The 18,242-nt window shown below is 35.2% G+C and overlaps 1 protein-coding gene across 2 annotated transcripts in view; it reads left to right on the top strand.

Annotated features, from left to right (window-relative positions):
- Nucleotides 1-18,242, top strand: part of CHN1 (chimerin 1) — a 177,242-nt gene that overhangs the window by 70,292 nt on the left and 88,708 nt on the right. The window lies entirely within an intron of this gene.

The following is an 18,242-nucleotide window of genomic DNA, read 5'->3' as shown; positions in this document are numbered from 1 at the left end:
TTATTATTAATCTTTCTGGCAAAAGAATGGTATAATTCAGTATTTCTTCATGCTGAATTCTGAATCAATAGCATACTTGGACAGCAGAGCTTGTTAACAGGAGTTCATGGAAATCTGCTTTTATGGAAAATTATAAAGTGTAAATCCCCCTTCAGTTACTTAATTATGTTGCTTTTTCAGGTTTAAATTTTGGTATATAGGGGAAAAAATCTGGGCTGAGAATTGAAATACCTATTCATTTTGCCACTAAACGAGCTAGACGACTAATTTGGAGCAAATCACAGGTATTCTTGAAGCCAGCTGCTTCATCTTTCTATTCCTAACATTTTATAATTCTAGGATTCTACAATTCCACATATCCAAGTAGATGGTCATCTGAGTGTCTGGGGTAGATAAGCCTTGATGTACAGGCTAGTGGGCCAAAATAAGCAAGAAGGAGGTGGGGTGAAAGGAAACAAAGCAATCTGTATACTCTCTTCCTTTTCCCTTTGTTGCCGTCTCCCCACCTTCTTCTGAGATCACTGGAATTTTAACTCAGTCTCACCTCATTGCAAAGTTCAGGTACTTTCTATTATACTACATCGCTCACCACGCTGTTTTTTACTGAATAACACCAGCAAACGCCCTAGGGCCAAGGATTCAATGTGGAGAAAAGTAGCACCCAGATCTTCCAAATTCTTCCTCATTCCCACCCTCTCACCCTCTCTCATGCTACTCATGACTTTATAATCACTCACTGTCCACTTTGGCCCAGGAAATCCTAGAATTGGATTGAAGAATAGAGCAACATGGGATTGATGACAGTGCTTTTAATGTATAGGTCTGGGGTAACATGCAGCTTTCCTTTTGTTTTTGAAAAGCATCATAAAGTTTTTACATGGAAAAGAAATAGTGAGTAAAAGGGCTTGTGGTGGAGGTAGGGAATTTGTGAGTATGCGTGAGTAATTTACATGCTGAAATATGATTTTCTTTGTTTTGAACTAGATGTATGGTAGGGAAGTGTTAAACAGAATGTGAAATAGAAGTTGTATTGATATATCTCTTAATCTTATCTGATATTCCCCATTTCAACTAATGATTCTCCCAGTTAACATCAGTCTGTTTTTAACAGAATTCATAATCCACTGCGGTAGGGAGGCAGTTTGAATTTACAGCCATCATTGTTTATTATGCATTTGCTGTGTTAAACAAAGGCCCTAAAATTAGGAATAAGTCCTTGATTTCAAGTTGTTCCATAGTCACCTCAACCTCACAATATGTCCAAAACCGAACTCGATCAGTTTTCCTCCCAAATACGCTGTAACACCTGTATCCCTTTAATAGCTGGTGACACTGTTATTTAGCCAGTTCACAAGACCGAAAGCAAGACATCATTTTTCTTTTCTCTCAGTTCTGTTTTAAGATGTTTGTAGGCCTGGCCTTATTCATTTCGAGGCCTCCATCTTACACCATATCAAACACTATATCCCATATCAAATATATATATATTTTGCTGTTAGCTTCGTTTTTTTAAATATAAATTGCTTTTGAAATTAACTTTAGATTTCCTTTTATGTTTTGGAGCCACACCTTTTTATTCATATTTTATACCTTTTCATAGACTCTGGAAAGCCCAAGGTACTGTACCTATATTATCTAATGGTTAAAAGAACTTTTTCTTCTTGCTCATCTCACACAGCCAAGCCCAACAATCTTTTATTTCTTAAGTAATTTTCAAAATTTCCCCTTCTTGGGGCTTCCCTGGTGGCGCAGTGGTTGAGAGTCCTCCTGCCGATGCAGGGGACACAGGTTCGTGCCCCGGTCCGGGAAGATCCCACATGACGCGGAGTGGCTGTGCCTGTGAGCCATGACCGCTGAACCTGCGCGTCCGGAGCCTGTGCTCCACAACTGGGGAGGCCACAACAGTGAGAGGCCCGCGTACCGCAACAACAACAACAACAAAAAATTTCCCCTTCTTTTCAATCAAGCCACCTCCTGGATTAGTTTCATGAGGAAGTTACCTGTATCCAGCCTTATCCCCTCTAATGTATCTTCCATGGTATCATGAGTGATCAATCTTAAAATCTGATGCAGTGATCAGCAAAGTCGTAATGTTGAGTAGGACACAAGGTTTCAAAGGCCACACCTCCCTCTGTCACTGGCATCTCCCCCATACCTGGGGAAGCCTAACCTTTACTGATGATCTTTGTGTATAATGTGAGGTATCCAGTTTGGCAAGGATGTACTGTATATGTGGTGTCACAGTATCAATTTTTTGCAGTCAGCAAGGAGATTTTCATTGCATGGCATGGAAGGTCATCTGTGGTTGACATCTCACTTTCTTCTTCACCATCATCTTCTCTTACACGCCATCTCAGCCTGAATTTCTGGCCAGGCCTTGTTCTGCTTTTCTGCCTTGCCCACGTGGACCCCTTGGTTCAGAAAAAATGATTGTCGCTCAAAGTCTTTTATACAATGAAACACTAGACTGACACCCACATAGTTGGAGTGTGCAGTTGAAGATAAGATGCTCTCCCAGGCACTAGATTATACCTCATGAAGCATGAAGTGTTTCCTATGACTTCAAGATTTTCTGTATGTTGATTTTGACAACATTTGTATTAGTTATAGTTTAATGAGGTATCATGGCATGTATTAGCTGCAAGTAACCTAAAATAATTTAAGAAATTTTGTAGAAAACATTTTTCTTTGTATGATTTTCATAGTTTTAGAACTAATTCTTTTAAAAAAATTTTTATGTTCTGTAATTTTTCTCACTAGAAGGAAAAATTGTTCAGTGTTGTACATATGGAGTGACAAGTGAAAAAGATAGGACTGTGCATGTTTTGTATTATCCTTTTTATTAAATGTTAAGTGTATACAAAAGAATAGTTATAAGAAATATAAAATTATTAAATATCATGATACTATAACTGTAGGTTTATTCATCATAAATTATTTCCTGAATTTTCCAAATTTTTTTTCCTCTGAGCTTCTCACTTCCTGACTTTCATCTCTCTGAACTTCAATTTGGACATTTTCTATTGACCTGTCTTCCAGTCCACTAGTCCTTTATTCTGCTCTTTTTGATCAGCTGTAAATCCATTCATTGAGTTCCTAATTTCATATACTGTGTTATTTATTTCCAGAATTTCCATTTACTTTTTTTTTTAAGATTCTAATCCTCTGATGAAATCGTTTCCTGCATTTTCTCCATCTTTTCCTATATATTCTTGAACTATAACCTATCAAAACAGTTGTTCACTATAAGTAACTGTTAGAATTACGTAAGCACCCCATGAATCCTTGGAAATAGTGAAATAAGAAGGTGAAAAGACTAGTGGAGAGCTAGAGTAAGTGGTCATGTGAAATGACCTTTTAAATATTTGGTATCTGTTTTCTCATTGCCACCACTGTACCTGATAAGAATCTGGTTCTTATCAGATAAAAATCTGGTTTTCTTTTCCTGTTTTAAAAGAAGGAAGAAGGTTGGAGTGAGGAGGGAAAATGGATACCAGTTACACAGTATAGCACAGGTAACTGCATCATCAAAAACAACAGCACATCATCCCAAAATATTTACTTTGTAACTATGAAAATAGGAATTTTCTTCACATGGTAGAAACCATAGCAAAATCAAATAAAAGAGAACCTGTTATAAAAGAGAACCCATACAGATTAAAAACATCAATAAGAAATAATATTACGTATGATTTAGGAGCTTTTATTGAGTTTTTGAATTCTGCCAGATATTATCCAATAGGTCAAAAAGGAAGACATTTAAGCTGCCTCATAAAGGTAGAATATAGGTTTGCCAGGTAGAGGATAGGATGTGATTATAAAAAAACGAGCATTTGGGGAAGAAGAAAAAGCCAAGGAAGGAATATATAGAACAGCATGGAACATTTGGTGTATGGCAGGCTGCTAGGACTCGGGGGTGCAGGAAGTTTTAGCAGTAAGTATGCCAGGAAAGGCTGGTATTTCATGCTTAAGAATTTGGACTTTATCTGTAGGAAATGGGAGTCACTGAAGACTTTTAATAGAAGAGAGTAATGGTTGAACATTTGTAATTTTAAAAGATCATTGTGGGAGCAATAAGAATAAATAAGTGGATACGGTGGTGGGAATTAAGTTTTACCAGAATTATTTGATAATTAATTTAGTAAGTAGTTTTCCTTGGGCAATGGAAAAGTGATCTTCAAAAGAGATTCTAGATACCTTATAGATTTTAAAGGGTTCCTTTTGAGGAGAAATGTTAACTCCAAATTTGGCAACCCTAGGGACATTTCTGTTGAGTCTGACTCATTTTAGCTTCTCTAAACTTGGAGAAGAGCAAGATGACACACGTGTAAGAGTCTTGATAATCTCCAAGTCCTGTGTCTAGATATTCCAGAACAGATTTTGGAAATATTCCAGAGAATGTTTCATACCCACAGTGCTTGGCACTTCCTGTTGATTTTATGCTGACCATAATGATAAGAATTATTTTGAAAAATTTTAGGTACTAGAAAACAAATGAGAATTAAAAAACTGAGAAAGCATGATGTTTAGACATATATTTTCTTTAAACAATATTTATTTGATAAGTTCTGAAGTATACCCTATGTTAATCTACAAAATAAAATTCATTATACAGGACAGTATGTAGAGTATCATACTATTTAATATATGTGTGTGTGTGTCTGTCTGTCTGTATGTATAGGGTATATATGTAAGTAGACAGCTGTCTAGAAGAATGATTGCCAGCGTTCATAGTGTTGTCTCTGAGTTTGAACTTAAAGGTAATTTTTACTTCTCTTTACCTTTCTGAGTTGCCTGATTTTTTTTCACAAAGCCATGTGTATCATTTTTACAATCAGACCAAAAAAATCAATAGGGTTATTTTCATTTTGGGAAAAATTGAAGACACTAGCTGCAACCTTGGGTCAAAGTGAAAGACAGTACCTCCTAAGTCTTTGAAGATATGACTCCAAGTGAAATGTGTCACCTTATTTAAATCATTGATCAGAAGGAGAAGGACAGCCTTGGGGGCAATAGAAAGGGAAGTCACAGAGGTGTGTTCTAAAGTCCAGGGTCTGTGGGAGAGGGGAGTCTTGACCAACATTGGCAGTACTATCTCTAGTATGGAGATGCTCATAAAGGAGCTGTGTGAGTCTCCTTGCCACTAACCATAATCAGTTGGGTTTCTTTGATGCAGTATTTCTCAGAGCCTGTGAGTATTTTTAATAGAACTATGCTGCATTTCCCAAACTCATTTGATTATGAGACCCTCTTTTTGTGGAATCTCTCTGTGAAACACTCTTTGAGAAATAGTCTATTAAACATTCGATTCACTCAGTTCCTCTTGCTCTGGGCTCCATGTTCACCAAGTAACTTTCTTTTCTCTTCTTTTTTTTTTGAGGGTCTTTTTAAACTATTTTAAAAATTGAAGTATAGTTAATTTATAATGTTGTGTTAGTTTCAGGTGGACAGCAAAGTGAGTCAGTTTTATATATATACATATATATATATTCCTTTTCAGATTCTTTTCCATTATAAATTATTACATGATATTGAATATAGTTATCTGTGCAATACAGTAGGTCCTTGTTGTTTATCTGTTTTATATATAGTAGTGCGTATATGTTAATCCCAAACTCCTAATTTATCTCCCCCCACGGCCCCCACTATCCCCTTTGGTGACCATAAGTTTGTTTCTATGTGAGTCTATTTTTGTTTTGTAAATAATTTCATTTGTATCATTTTTTTAGATTCCACATATAAGTGATATCATATGATATTAGTCTTTCTATGTCTGACTTACTTCAAATCTATCCTGTTCCATTATCTCTATGTCTGTTTTTGTGCCAGTACCATACTGTTTCAATTACTGTAGCTTTGTAATATAGTCTGAAGTCAGGGAGCATGATTCCTACAGCTCCATTCTTCTTTCTCAAGGTTGCTTTGACTATATGGGGTCTTTTGTGTTTCTGTACAAATTTTAAAATTTTTTGTTCTAGTTCTATGAAAAATGCCATCAGTAATTTGATAGGGATTGTATTGAATCTGTAGATTGCCTTGGGTAGTATGGTCATTTTAAAAATGCTGATTCTTCTAATCCGAAAACATGGTATATACCTTTCCATCTGTTTATGTCATTTTTTTTTTTTTTTTTTTTTTTTGCAGTACGCAGGCCTCTCACTGTTGTGGCCTCTCCCGTTGTGGAGCACAGGCTCCAGACGCGCAGGCTCAGCAGCCATGGCTCACAGGCCCAGCCTCTCTGCGGCATGTGGGATTTTCCTGGACCAGGGCACGAACCCATGTCCCCTGCATTGACAGGTGGACTCTCAACCACTGTGCCACCAGGGAAGCCCTGTTTGTGTCATTTTTAATTTCTTTCATTGTATCTTACAATTTTCAGAGTACAGTTCTTTTGCTTCCTTAGCTAGGTTTATTCCTAGGTATTTTATTCTTTTTGATACAGTGGTAAATGGGATCGTTTCCTTAATTTCTCTTCCTTATATTTTGTTATTAGTGTATAGATGCAGGATTTCTGTATATTAATTTTGTGTCCAGCAACTTTACTGAATTCACTGATGAGCTCTAGTAGTTTTCTGGTAGCATCTTTAGGATTTTCTGTGTATAGCATCATGTCATCTGTGAACAGTGACAGTTTTTACTTCTTTTCCAATTTGGATTCCTTTTATATCTTTTTCCTCTCTGATCGCTGTGGCTAGGACTTCCAAAACTATGTTGAATATAAATGACCGGAGTGGGCCTCCTTATCTTGTTTCTGATCTTAGAGGAAATGCTTTCAGCTTTTCACAATTGACTATGATGTTAGCTGTGGGTTTGTTATATATGGCCTTTATTATGTTGAAGTATGTTTCCTGTGTGCCCACTTTCTGAAGAGTTTTAATCATAAATGGATGTTGAATTTTATCAAAAGCTTTTTCTAATCTTTTGAGATGATCATATAGTTTTTATTCTTCAATTTGTTAATGTGGTGTATCACACTGATTGATTTGTGGATATTGAAGAATCTTTGTATCCCTGGGATAAATCCCACTTGATCATGATGTATGCTCCTTTTAATGTACTGTTGGAGTTGGTTTGCTAGTATTTGTTGAGGATTTTTACGTCTGTAGTCATCAGTGATGTTAGCCTGTAATTTTCTCTTTTTGTGGTATCCTTGCCTGGTTTTGGTATCGGTGATGGTGGCCTCATAGAATGTTAACTTTCTGATTAATGGCTTCTGATGTGGTTCATCTACAGGGAGATAAAATTTAAAACGTATAGGCTGACTCTTAAGAGCCTTTGAGTTATTTCTCACTTTCAGTTAATAAATTAGAACTAAATGTTGGGAGTAAAGGGGAGAAAAGAAGGATAAAAATTTACCAGGTTTCTTCTGTTTGGTAAGTCAGATAGACACCCTCCCCATTTTTTTTTTCAGACCCCCTTTTTGATAAATGAACCTAAAAGACTTTTTGTTAAAGTGTTCAATTGATAGAGGAAAAAAATTTTAAGACATAGTTACCTCACCAGTTCTTTTTCTTCCTGTTTTCTGATTTTTTCCCCTGTACCAAAAAAGGTTTACCTTCTACCCTAAGAGTGTTCTGAAACATGTACTTATGGCAACCAAGCACTGTTTCTATGTATTAACAAAAATTCAGCCTTTTTCTTTTATTCTAACTTTATTCCCAAGCTTGGCTTTTGCATGTGTTGTATCTTAGTCTTTTTTTTTTTAACTTTTCCCTTCTTTTAGTTATAAATAACATACCAATTCACCCATTTAAAGTGTACAAATCAGTGGTTTTTAGTGCATTCACAAAGTTATGCAACATAAGCAATCTTAGAACATTTAATCACCCTAAAAAGAAACTGCATACCCATTTACAGTCATTTCCCATTTCTCCCAACCCTCCCAGCCTCAGGTAACCATTATCCTACTTTTTTATCTCTGTAGATTTATACATTCTGGACGTTTCATAAAAGTGGAATTGTGTATAATATGTGTTCTTTTGTGAGTGGCTTCTTTCCGTTAGCATATTTCCAAGGTTCATCCATGTTGTTGCACATATCAGTACTTTATTTCTTTTTATTAATAAATAATATTTGAATACTGTTCCAGTATTTGGATATATATCATATTTTGCTTATCCATTCATCAATTGATGGACATTTGAGTTGTTGCCACTTTTTGACTATTACGAATAATGCTACTATGAATAATACTGTGTACAAGGCTTTGTGTGTACATGTTTTTATTTCTCATGGGTATATACCTAGGAGTGAAATTGCTGGATCATATTGTAACTCTGTGTTTAACATTTTGAGGAACTGCCAAATTTTTTTCCAAAGTGGTTTTACCATTTTATAATCCCACCAGCAATGTGTGAGGGTTCTAATTTCTCCACTCCTCGCCAATACCTGTTATCATGTCTTTGATTTAAACAGTGGGTGTGACATCCTAGTGGGTATGAAGTGGTATCTCTTTGTGGTTTTGATTTGCACTTTACTCTCAAATGGTACTTCATTTTTCAGATTTTATGCACAGCATGGTTTTTATTAACTGATGTTCTTTCTATTCAAACTTCAGTTCCCTCTCAAAAAGTATGCATCTATAGCAATGGGTTTAAAGCAGAAGGTAGAGAAATCAAAAAAGCGGATTTCAAGATATTTTTGGGTTTTGCATTTTTAAGGCACAGCGTAAGGCAGATTCCACCAAGCAGTTCTTTTAGGGTGGAATTGAGTTTCAAGTACATTTTCTGGCTAATCAACAGGAACTTTGATATAGGAGATAAAATTCCAACTCTCTGGCTGTCTACTCTGAAAGAGAAACTGGAATCTGACTTGTATATCTATCTACTTTAAGGTGCAGTAGGAGACATACCAGGTTCTTTTAATGTAAGGTCTGTTTCTTGGTAACCAGAGACAGCTCCAGAATGTGTTGATAATGTGCCTCCTTTCCTATGAACAAGTTGCGTACCCACGTATTTTATTAATGGGCCTACTGGTGGTTTTTTTTTTTTTTTTGCGGTACGTGGGCCTCTCACCACTGTGGCCTCTCCCGCCGCGAAGCACAGGCTCCAGATGCGCAGGCCCAGCGGCCATGGCCCATGGGCCCAGCCGCTCCGCAGCTTGTGGGATCCCCCCAGACCGGGGCACGAACCCACGTCCCCTGCATCAGCAGGTGGACTCCCAACCACTGTGCCACCAGGGAAGCCCGGGCCTACTGGTTTTATACATATGATAATGGTTAATGTTTACTAAATATTTACTGTGTCATGCACTGTGGTAAATACATTATGTGGATTATCTTTCAGTATTTTCTAATGCTTTTTCATGTGTGGCACCCATTGAAAATTATGCTGTTACGTGGCACACTGAGAGTAAATGCAGGGGGCTGACTGTGGCCAAATGTGGCCAGTGCCAGGACTTGAGCTGCATTAGACCATCCTGGCCTCTGAAAGGGCTGACAGATTTGATATCGTGTAGCCTCTAACCTCTGTTCCTGACAAACAGGTTGGAAAACTCAGTTTTATCTACAAAATAAGCCCATGGAGTAGATACTATATTTTCTGCGTTTTACAAGAAAACTGAGGCTTAACTTGCTCAAGAAGAAAAAGCTAAGAAACAGAAAATATAACCTGTTAAAAACAACATCCAAAATAATAATAAAACATGTAGCACTATGTAAGTTGAAAAGGGGTGTGGCACAAGAGTAAACCCTTAGCTTTTAAGTCAGTGAGTTTTTAATAAAGATTTTTAAGTTATCAATACAGTACCATTTTTAAGCAGATAAACCTTGGTTTAAAGCCTTTAAGGATGAAATTTACTCCAACTAATTCTCAAGGGTTAACTTTCCACCCCTCTCTCCCCAAAAAGAGAAAAGCCAAATTAAGTATATGTAAAGTTTAATTATTTAAGCTAAAATTACATTATAAAATCATTTGGTGATCATATGTGCTTATAAAAATAATTTTGTAGTGAGTTTGGACAACTTTTCAGAGAAAAACAGCAATAATAATCTGTAAAAATAATAGTATACTTGCATCCATGTCATTTATCACATCTCTATTATGACTATGAAAACAATTCATGGCTGTTGTAAAAAAATATTTTTTTCAAATAAGAGAATTGTATATAATGATAAATTACATTACTTTCCCTCCACATACTTCTAGTTCCACTCCATAGAGATAATGCCATGCACAATTATTTGTCTATCCTTCCAGAAATTGGTTGTGCATAAAATATACATATATTTTTATGACATGTATGTACATTGTATTTTATTATATGTGACAGTTATTTGGTAGTGGCTAACCATAGCAGCAAAGATCATCTCTAGTCTTTCCAGAAGTTTTGCCCTGTTGTCTGCCTGGCTGTATAGTTATGTAATAAAAGCCATCAATATCTTGTTTATTTAGTCTTAGCTGATGGTTGGTAGTTTAAGAACACGTTGAGCTATATTCTGTGAGTTTAGCTTCAGTTTCTATGATAGGGGTTGCTGATTGGTAGTAGAATGGGCAACAAGATGATAAAATGGGCTCCTTCCTGTTATGTAAATGCATTTGTGATTTAATTTATTATGGCTTTGAGTTTAGAATGCTGGTAAGATTCTATTAAGGAATTCCTGAGAGAATGTTACTTAATCTTTGCAACTCTGAGATTTAGTATGAAGAAACTATTGCTACTGTATTAGAAAATGATAAGCATTTTATGAAGTAGGAAATGTAATTTGCTAATGATTGAAAAAAACAATTTCTAATTGAATCTCAGATCATTAGGTTGACTTTTAAAGTGAACCCAGCCAAAGAATTCCTGGGTAAAGTCATTGGTACAGGGGCTTTCACATTTTTAAAATATGAAAATTAGTTGAAAGCTTTTTTCATGTTTAGGAAGAAGGATCAAAAGGAACTGGGGAAAGATTATGCCTCTGGTAGGCGTTGACGTGTAATGTACTATGTGTTCTCTTGATCTGGTAGCTCATGATAGGTTTAGTTGGTTACCATGGTTTCATTTCATTTCCTGCAAGCCTCTTTGTTGTGCTATTTGGAATAAGTGGAAAATAGTGTTCCGCAGAATAATTTTTCAAAAATGCTTTTCTGCTTCTCTTAGTTAAGCTTATGAATCACTTTTGGGGATATTTTCTGAATATAAGAGTAGGTGACAAAACACATAACAACCATAGAATTTAGTAGTCCTGCAATGTCAGAAAATTAAAATTGATAAAAACAATAGCATGATTTACTTTAAAATGTAATACCATGTTGTCAGTGCCATAAGCTTTAAAAAAATATTGGTGTAATAATTCTTATCAAGGACCCTCTGGCCAAGTAGGCTTTATTAAAACAAATTATAGAAAGTAATTGATATGGCACAGTAGGGAATGGGTAGTTTAATATAAAGCATCCCTTACTTGAAAAAAATAGGTGTATTCCTAAAAATGGGTTGCACATTGAACCGTATTGTAAATCCACAGGAGTGCATAGCTGTTTAAAGAGATTAGTTTTCCATAACATATATATATAAAATACAGAAAACAATATTTGGGAAAAAACAGAAAAGCAGAAAGAAAAGCAAAAAATCACCTCTAATCCCACTAGTCAGAGCTAATTACTGTTAAAATTGAAGTGTATGAAATTCTAGTACTTTTCTGGGTTGAATAGAAATGGTTTCATACCAAGTACACTATTTTCTGGCATATGTTTTCAATTAGCTGTATATCATGAACATTTTCCATGTCAATAAATATGTCAGAAGTTTGTTATTTGAATTAATTCTTCATAAGGTCTGGTTTCACCTCCTGATTTTTTAAAACTCTGGTTTTCACTAGTTGTATTTGTTTATTTAAATTTAGGTCCATCATAAACTTTTGTTTTTTATTAACATGTGTGCTACAGAAAATATGTAAAATGCAGAAAAGTAAGAAAAGAAAAATATTACCTATAGTCTCACTGCCCCCAAAATAAATAACATTTTTGGCATTTAAAAAAATGTATTTTGTTATTGTTTTGTTTCTAAAAAAAATTGTAATGATACTCTTCTGGGTGCTGGAGATACAAGGATGAACAGGACAGTCAAGATCCCTGGCCTTAAGGAGTCTGTCAGATGGTGAGAGGGTTAGACTTTAACGAAATTGTCCCACAAATATAGAATTAAAAACTGAGGTGAGCACTGTGGAGGGAAAGCACAGGTGCTATCACTGTGTAAAGGAGAATCTGATTTAAATCCAAGGAATCACAGTCAGGGAAGGCTATTATGAAAAAATAGAGTCTGATTTGGAAACTGAAGGATGTCTGAGAGTGAAACAGGGTTTTGTTTGTTCTTTTTTCTCTAGTTGCTTTAGGTGTAAGGATAGGTTGTTTGTTTGAGGTTTTTTTCTTGTTTCTTGAGGTAGGATTGTATTGCTATAAACTTACCTCTTAGAACTGCTTTTGCTGCATCCTGTAGGTTTTGGATTGTTCTGTTTTCATTGTCATTTATCTTTAGATATTTTTTGACTTCCTCTTTGAGTTCTTCAGTGATCCATTGATTGTTTAGTAACATATTGTTTAGCCTCCATGTGTTTGTGTTTTTTACAGTTTTTTTCCTGTAATTGATCTCTAATTTCATAGCGTTGTGGTCTGAAAAGGTGCTTGATACGATTTCAGTTTTCTTAAATTTACCAAGGCTTGATTTGTGACCCAAGATGTGATCTATCCACATAATCACTCATATTGTCTGGAATATTATCTAGGAATAGGATTGCTATGTCATAGGTATGCATGTATTAAATTTTACTAGATATTTTAAAACCATTTTGTTAAACAGTATGCCTGGTGTTGGTTATATTAGTGGTTCTGTATCCTTGCCAGTTCTTGGTATTGTCAGACTTGTAAAATTTCATCATTCTAAAGATATAATTTCTATTTACTGGACTACTCTTTGAGCATCTTTTCATGTTTACCCTCTTGGTGTGGGCCTATTTTTGTCTATTGTATAAACTTATAGTCTTCAATTGTGATAAATTTTCTTGAATTACCTTTTAGATTTCTTCCCCTTCTGTTTTCTCTTTCCAGACCTCCTATTATCTAGATGTTGGACTTCCTGGATTGATTCTCTATCTTCTTTTTTTCCTCTATTTTTCATCTTTTTGCTCTTCTTAAATATTTCCTCAACTTTATCTTTCATTTCTTCATTAAAATTTTCACTTATGTTATATTTCCTTTTTTTAACTTATTTTTCTATGTATTCTATATTTATTCCTTTTCTTATAGCATCCTAACATTTCTTGCTGAATCCTATTCAAGAATAGAAATAGGAAACATCCCATTTTTGTTTCTTTAAACATTGATAATTTAAAAAAATATTGTCATCTCTTTGCATGGTTTGTTTCCTTCAGCTTGGTTTAATTCTGTTTGTTTATCTATCTTTGTCCTTCATGAGAGAGATTTTCCTCAGATGTCAGGTGGTCCTTAGCTGCTTGCTCATATTTAAGTTTATTTGGCACTAAATGGATAGAACTAGACAGATCAATAAGGAAAAGAAGGACTTGAACAATGTTATACATCAGTTGGACCTAACAAACATATACAGAACACTCACCCAACAGCCCCAGAATACACATTCTTCTCAAGCACACAGATTGGTGTGTGTGCATTGAGAAGAGGGGAGCATTCACGTTGGTCACAGAACAAGTCTTAATATATTTAAGAAGATTGAATCATATCAAATATCTTTACCAATCACAATGAAATAAAATTAGAAGTCAAGAGCAGTAGGAAAACTGGAAAATTCACAGATATATAGAAATTAAACAATACACTCTTGAATAACCAATGGATCAAAGAAGAAATCACAAGGGAAATTAGAAAATTTCTTGAGGCAAATAAAAACTAAAAAGTTGACTGGTAGTTCTGGGAGCTTGAGAGAAGCCTCCCAATTATAGGGCAATGTCTCTATTCTTAAGTCTTTTCAGTTGAGCTGATAGGATTTCACAGAGAAGAATCTTCCACTCTTATAAGGAAAGGTACAAGCCTTCTAACCTGGTGGTGTAGAGAGATGAAGTCTCAATCTTCAGTATTTAAAACTTTCACTTAGTTTTCAGGATGGTATCTCTGCCTTCAACTCTGTCTGGCATTCCTCAGTTCAAAATCTCCTTGATTTACTATCCAGAGAATAGAGCTCAAGTCTTCCACCAGAATGGGGAAGGGGTTGCACTGGGGACAGGATTAGGGAGTGTGGGGGGGTGTCTAACTGTTTCTTAAACAGACTTTCTTCAACTCTTCTTCCATATCAGTTCCACCTTGCAGAGCTGCCTGTGGTGCCACCTTTGAACATTTAGTTAGGTACATTGGTTTGCTTCTTTCTTGAAGATGATTTATTTTGCCAAGGGAATATCATCATGAGTTCACATATTTTAATATTTTGCCCCATTTTGCCATCCAAAATTATACAGCAAGATAGAAAAAAGTAGTATCCTAACAAAATTTTAGATGGAGAAAATATTGTGAAATTGTATATAGCTAAGTTCTGTTTCCCTTAGCCTTTCTTAGTCAATCTAAATTCATTTTTAAGTATTTAAGTGAATGCCTCATCATATTCTTGTCTCTGTTTTAACCCTTGTTCCGAGAATATGTTTATGATTAGAAGAATTTATGAAACATTTTTTTTCACCACTAGGTTAGCTTCTTTGACTCTGCTAAACAATACACAAATACATATTTGTGATAAATAAAATTGTTTTCCTGTGTTGGTTTCTGGAAATAGTTCTAACATTTTATTGTTAACTTAGACAAGTGTGTTGTATATGTTTTGTTTTCAGTTTGTTAACAGAAAACCTCTGTTAGCTTGGAGCTTTCCTTTGGAGATACTTCCAAATACTTTGGCCTCAAATCAGAGCTAATTCTTGGTTTTAAAAAAAGTGAAGTAAGATCCCAAAGGTTATCCTCTGTATATATTTTCATCACTTTGTACTTCTAGATTGAGTTTTTTATGAGTGTGATTTACTTGCTAAAAAATAGAAAGGATGGTATTTAGGGTTTTGTTCACTTTTTAAAGCTAGCTGTTAGAATTATGTATTTTGAAATTCATTTGAATGCAGCTGGGCACAGCATTAAACAATTTTTTAAAACATGAAAACCAAAACCTGGAATCACTGGAGAAAAAGACATTCTTTGTAGAAAGTGGTAATTATATACAACAGTAGCAGTTCAGAGCAGATTATCCCAGTCTTTCTATTTGTTAGCTACAGTACCACTTTGGAGAAAATGAATTTTCATCTTGTTGAACTCCATCTAGGTGAGGGTTGGACCTATACCTATACAGCTTCAAACATATTCATCAAAAAAATGAACAGATATGTAAAAGGGCAGAAGCAGGGAATAAATATAAGAAAAAGTGAAACGAATATTTTCCTATAAAAATGCGGGGAAAATGGTTTAGCATTAACAGTCTTTACAAATCAGCACTCTGCCTTCAAGAGTTCAGTAGTCGTCACTAGATCCATTTAATATGTCCTGCTTTCAATACAAGTATATTTACTGACCTTTCTTCCTTGAATTCAGAAACCTGACTCCCAAGCTCCTGTGGAAGGACTCTCCCAGCTTCTCTCCTCCCCTTTGAACTCTGTTGTATTTCCACTCAGTTAACCACGTAGTATAAACATACTCAGGAGTATCCTGAGTAAAAAAAGTCACAAAGAACTCCTTGTCTTTCATTGACTGTAAAGTCAGCCTGCTCAGAGATGTTCCTATACAACCAGCATTACCAATTATTTATTCAGCTGTCTTCAGTGCATATTTATCGAACATCTTTTGTTTTACTTTATTGTTTGGTAATCATTCTGTCATTCTCTGCAGAGGTCTAAGCTAACAGAGGAGAAAGGGGACTACTGTTGAACGTACTATATACAGTTGACCCTTGAACTGTATGGTGGTTAGGGGCACCTACCCTCTGCACACTGGAAAATCCACATATCACTTATAGTTGGCCCTCTGTATCCATGGTTCCAGATCTGCGGATTCAACCAGCCACAGATAGTGTAGTGCTGTAGGATTTACTGTTGAAAAAACCCGTGTCTCTAAGTGGACCAGTGCAGTTCAAACCTGTGTTGTTCAAGGGTCAGCTGTACTTAGCTTTAACTTAAATATTCTTATGTAATCTTCACAGCCGTGTAATGTTATTACTGTATAGGGTAATGTTATTCCTCTTTTCTAGATGCAGAATCTGAAGAATGATTTTCCCCAAATCATGCAGCTAAGTGGCAGATCCAGGATTTAAACTTAATTTGTCTGATGCTGAAGCCTGAGGTTTTCTGTTAAACACATAGGACCCAGGACTTGCCTGTCCCTGTCCAAACCGTATTTCAAGACTGCAAAGGTCTTTTGTACTGGGACATAAACAGTAGCTCTGAGATCTTATGTAGGCTTAAGTGTAATATGTCAGATCTAGTTAAACAGTGAGTTTCTTGGTTTTCTTAATGTGAGGGAGATACTGGATTTACTTGGTTTCATGTATCACTGTAGAGAAATGTAACTTTTCTGTATATGAACAAGGTTATACACATTATTATAATCATTTTTTAGAAATCAATCTAAGGATGAACTTTTTAAAATTCAGCAATTTCATCTTGTCTTTGTATTGACTTGTTTTTATGTTTGTTTATTTCCCATTGAGATTATCGAGGAAACAGGAACTTTATTATGAACTAGCTAACATTTAAGAGTTCCTGGGTGTCTTGTTAAATGTTTGTTGTATAAATGACAGTCTGTGAGTGATAAGTTTTATAAGGAAGGATTCTTTATTTGCCCTTAGATTTGGCATCTCCTTTTTATGGCTCTTTTTTGTAGAATAGACACACTCATTCCGCACCTTGCTCAAAGATTCTCTGTCATGCCTTTTCAGATCAAGGAAGGGGAGAAATCTCTCTGTCAGTCTGTAGGGTGATGCTGTTTTTTATGTAGCTTCCAAAATAAAAGAGAGGGATGTTCAGAGTAGGCATACAAAGCTTATAGTTCCTTTAGTAAAAATAATGCAATTTTTCTTAAAAATTCAATCATAATTGTCATAGTTCCAAAATGGAAATTCATTTTCTTGTCCTTTGACATTGTTTCAATCAACCCATATTATGAGTTATTTTAGTTATCTGATCAGGTTCCTTAAGGCTGGAAGCTTGATTGGACTGGAAGTCTAGAGCTCAAGTACAGGCTGAAGAGGAACTGGGAATTGTGCGTAGGGTCTCTTAAAGTCACTGAGTTGAGAAAGAGAAACGGACAAACTTATTTAGACTTTTTTGCCCAATAACCTAGAGGTAGCCAGGAAACTCTCTTCTTGGATGGCTTAGAAACAGCTCCATTGTCAAATGCCAAGAAATGTAACCTTAGATTTCCACTCTTTTGATTAACCATCCCAACCCATGTAGGCCAGTTCAGCCATCTTCCCTTCCACCCTCTGCTCCCATACTTCTCAGATTTCAGAAGACAGTTGAGTGACAAATGCCTGCCACCATTACTTAGATAATCTTTAAGTGCCATACCCATTGTGAAACTGCTTATTGTAAAATCTTAAGCCCCTGCAGGAGTAAAATGGTCTAAATCCCTTACTGAAATGCCTCTGAATACAACTGAAATATAAAGGAACTTAATGTTAAACAATGTTGTGTTTATTGCTATATGAACCTTATAAAATTTATGAAGTGGCTATGTTTATTTCTCAATAACAGATGATGGAAAATTAGTGAAAAAGAAATAGTAGTATATTAAACTGAGAAAAAGTTTATGTTTAACTTTGGTGTAGAATTTTACCTTCCAACTTTTTAGACCTGCATTATAATGAAAATTTACTTAGGAGAAATATGTCTTTAACATTAGAGGAAAATGAGAATGGGAAAGTGGAATTATATGGATCATTCACTTGAGTATAAATCAAAATTTAATTGCTTTTAAAGAACCAAAAGGTAGATCAATTTTATTTTAGAAGAAGAACCAGCATGGATAGAATATTGGGTTCTAGATTAAATAACTATTAAAGTCTAATTTGAACGACAAAAACAGAGATACCTCAGGCCACTATTAAAAATTTTTTTTGTTTCCCTTTTTTACGGCACATTTAAAGTGAAATCTTAAGAAGGTTCTAACTCCTGTCCTCCTGAAATGTAGCCTATACCAGAATAGTATTGTTGCATAAGTTTGCAGTTCTATTTAAACACTTTACTTAAACAGCTATTAATTTAGTATTTTAGTTCATCTCTGTTCTGTGTATTTTTAACAGTGAAATTAAATATATCCTGTCTGATT

Source organism: Phocoena phocoena, chromosome 7 (genome assembly GCF_963924675.1).
Source record: "Phocoena phocoena chromosome 7, mPhoPho1.1, whole genome shotgun sequence".
In the NCBI taxonomy this organism is placed as follows: Eukaryota; Metazoa; Chordata; class Mammalia; order Artiodactyla; family Phocoenidae; genus Phocoena; species Phocoena phocoena.
Note: the sequence above shows the minus strand (reverse complement) of the source record. Positions and strands in the feature narration are given on the sequence as shown.